This window comes from Nannospalax galili, unplaced genomic scaffold (genome assembly GCF_000622305.1).
Source record: "Nannospalax galili isolate Female #2095 unplaced genomic scaffold, S.galili_v1.0 scaffold207, whole genome shotgun sequence".
In the NCBI taxonomy this organism is placed as follows: domain Eukaryota; kingdom Metazoa; phylum Chordata; class Mammalia; order Rodentia; family Spalacidae; genus Nannospalax; species Nannospalax galili.
The window spans coordinates 5,325,939-5,329,997 of NW_008358517.1; positions in this window are offsets into that span (position 1 = coordinate 5,325,939).

The window sequence follows — 4,059 nt, forward strand, 5'->3', positions numbered from 1 at the left end:
TTTATCTATCTATCATCTATCTATCTATCTATCATCTATCTATCATTTCTCTATCATCATCTATCATCACCTATCTATTATCTATTTAAAACCTACCTATCATCATCTATTTATCTATTGATTGTCTACCTATCTATCTGATAGATATCATCTATCAGTCTATCTACCTATCTATCTATCACCTATCTATCATCTCTCTATCATCATCTATCATCACCTGTTATCTATCTATAATCTACCTATCATCATCTATTTATCTATCGATTCTCTACCTAGCTATCTGAAAGATAGATATCATCTATCGGTCTATCTATCATCTATCATCTATATATCATCTATCTATCTATCTATCTATCATCTATCATCTATCTATCTATATCTATCTATCTATCTATCTATCTATTATCTGTCTATCTTATATCTATCTATCTATCTATCACATCATCTTATCTGTCTATCATCTATCTATCTATTGTCTATCTATCTTATATCTATCTTATATCTATCTGTCATCTATCTATCTATCAATCATCTATCATCTATCTTCTACAATCTATCTGTCTATAATATACTTATTTATCACCTATCTATCATCTATCTATCTATCATCTATCATCTATCTATCTATCTATCTATTATCTATCATCTTTTATATAATGGTCAGTCCACCATAGAAATATGAGCAACAGTATTTCCAAAAGGTTTGGCTCTCAAATTACCACTGCTTTTATATCCTCTAATTTAGTAATTCTTCCAAACATTGACTTAAAAATCTGTGGCTGGCTGGACGGACCCCAAGCATTGCACTATCAACATACCAAACAAGAGGTTCCTGCTGGTGCAATAGTGGAGCATCTGGTGTATGTACAACAAGCAAATTTTTGATTGGATATAATGCCCACTCCTAGGGGTGGAACACACATCTGGTACTGTAGACCCAGCCAACCCCCTGTGGCAGGGGAGAATACAGGCCCCAGTGGGAAGTCACTGCAGTTGCTTTGTTAGATGGAAATGATGCACCTGCTAAAGTACTGCATTGGTGTTTACACCATAGGTTAAGTTATTACAGCAGTCACTGATTAGATGTTCTTGCTTCTTGCTTTGTGTGTGTTTATTGTAGATGGAATCCCACTCAAACTGGCCAACAGCCCATGGAAAATAAATGATGCAGAGACCTGAAAGTTCAGTGCCTTGCCATAATCAGAGGAAGATCATCCTACACCTACCACCCCCTCCAAGGCTCAGGGACTTTTGTGAAAGAGGGTAGAAGAAAGAATGTAAGAGCCAAAGGAAGGAGTGGAACATTAATTGGAAATGTCTTCCGATCACTATGCCAGCAAGCTATAGTCACACCTCCTTCCCACTCTCATCAAGTAGTCAAGGGGGAGTCAGTTACCCCTCCTACCCAATCAGTCAACCTTAGCTGCATGTGGGAGGAGGAGAAATGATTATATAAGCTGAGAACACCAAGAGACATCTCTCTCACAATTTGTACATCTGTTGGGAGGTCACAGGGTCTGTATTTGAGGGTGGACTTTATAGCACAGTCATAAGTGTGGGGGTGCCCACTCTTCTGTAAATAATTCACTACACTATGCTCTGTTAAAAAAAAACCGTGGCAGAAGGTAGAAGTACCTTCTGAACTGTTCTGTCTAACATAATGACAAATGAACTTGACCAGACCTAATGATGTTATGAAAAGTTAAAACAAGTTTGTATCTGAATTTGTAATATGTCCCAGGGGAAGAGTTGGGCCATATTTCTGTATTTGCTCTTTTGGGGTCTGTGGTGACTTAGGATGTAGGCTTATCTTGGTCTCACATGAGGGCTTTTGACCATTGATTCTTAATGTCAAGAGGAATTCCCAAGGCGGACATTGTTATTACTTTAGAAATCACCTTGAAGATGTATCAAATGCTGGATCTGGGTAAATTTAAGTGTATTTGTAAATCGTTAATAAAGAGGTAGAGAAAGGAAGGACAATGCTCTCTACTTTCAAATTAGAGTGTTGAAGAGCTCATGGAAGGATAGAAAAGGGTCCTACAATGGTTCTATTCTTCATTCTGGTTCTTCTAAGACATCAGGTGGCAGTTAAAAGTGGTTTTCTGGTGGATTATTTATTTACATTTGAAAAATCCTACCAAATGTAGCTGCTTGATACTAACTCGAAATGGACAAAAATCTACTTTTACTAGTATCTTGGATTAAAATAGACAATATCCAGAGCTCAATTGATACATGATTCTTGTGTATTGCAAACTGTACAACTAAACAAAAAGGAAGCAGGGTTTTATATGTAGCTTTGGAACTAACAGATATTCCCATGGCATAGGTGATGAAATGTAATTACAATCCTTCCAACCAGAAATGATCCACTCACAAAATAAAATTTAATGTTTTACAAGTTTAGCTATTTATATTTTAAGTCTATTGATAGATATATGAGGAGAAAATTTTGTGGGTTCTAAAAACAACACACTCACAACGCTTTTCATAGTATATTTCATGGAACAAATGTTGCAAAGAACTTTGATACACTTCTACAAATTTTTTTTTATACATTGTTGAATCACATGTATCAGAAGGCTTGTTTGTATTTCTAAGACAGACTGCTAGTTACTGGGCTGATTCATTTCAAATGCTAACTTACCACAATCTACAATCACCTGGGAAGAGAGCTTCATGTGAGAAATTTTCTAGATCAAGTTGGCCCGGACAAGTCTATGGGGGATTTCCTTGATGACTAATTGTTGTAGGAAGGCCCAGCCCACTGTTGGCAGCATCATTCCCTAGACACGAGGTCCTAAACTACAAAAGAAAGCTAGCTGAACTAAGTGTGCTGTCCAGAAAACAACATCTTCCATGGTTCCTGCCATGCATTTTGGTTGTGAAGCAGGTTCCTTGATTGGAGGCAAGGCACGGTAATGGAGGTGGCTCAGTCCATAGTGTTAGGAGTTTGTGGTGGCAGGGTTTCATGTGGCAACAGACCAAGAAGTAGAAAAGGCAGGACAGAACAAGGGGGAGATATAGCCTTCAAAGACTTATCCCAAGGTACCAATTTCCACACACAAGCAAATGTAATAAAAGATTATTAAAATCTAACATGTTATGAACCCATTAGGACTCTCTTAGTCCAGCTTTACTCAGTGTTTGAGTTCTCTTTGAAAAATGTGTCATGTTCTTGGAATTTCCAACATCCCAGGGTCTCCACTGTAATGTAGGCTATATCTTCATAGTATCAAGCAATAGTTCACTACTCAGGTGTTCCCTACAAGGACGCTAAGACTGCTACACAGTTCTTGGCCTCACAGGCTTTTCTTTGGTACTTTGGTAGAAGATCCCACACACTCCTGTAATTCTTACGTCTTATATGCCTGTAAATCTAGTAAGAGATGCAGTCAGACATCTTTAAACCACTGCTGCAGCGTGCTCTCAGTGCCTACATGATTGAATCTGGGAAAACATTTCCTCCATTGCCTCTTTTCTAGAAGGTTCTGAGAGTAATAGCTTCCCCCCGACCCAATTCTTTCTGGCACTTTTTGGAGACAGTGCCTCACTCTGTAAGCCAGACTTACCTGGAATTTTAATGTAGCTCAGACTGGCTTCAAATTTGTCAATCATCCTGTCTTAGTCATATGAATGTTGGGAATATAAGTGAGAGTCACCGCATTTAACTTTATGTTTTTTGAAATGAAAGCTTTTCAAATAAGTTTACATTTTTAAACCTTGGGATCTTCAGTGGGAGATCACCCTCAACATACCTTTCCTAGTTTAAGAACAAAGCTTCTTTCTTTCTTTTTCTTTTTCATTTTGAAATTTTTACTTTTTTATTTTGTAAAAAATTTTTAATAACTACATGATTAGAAGAAGCATTTCATTACAACTTTAACATATTCAGTAACACACTCCAGAGCAGGAGTACATCTCTTTCACAAGAGGGTGTAAGTATCTAGGTTCACAGTTGAGTTAATACAGTTATACAGTACTGAACTCAGTATAAGCCCTGTAAGACATAAAATTGAATGAGTTTTTAACCTTTAAAAAAGATCTTCATTTCAT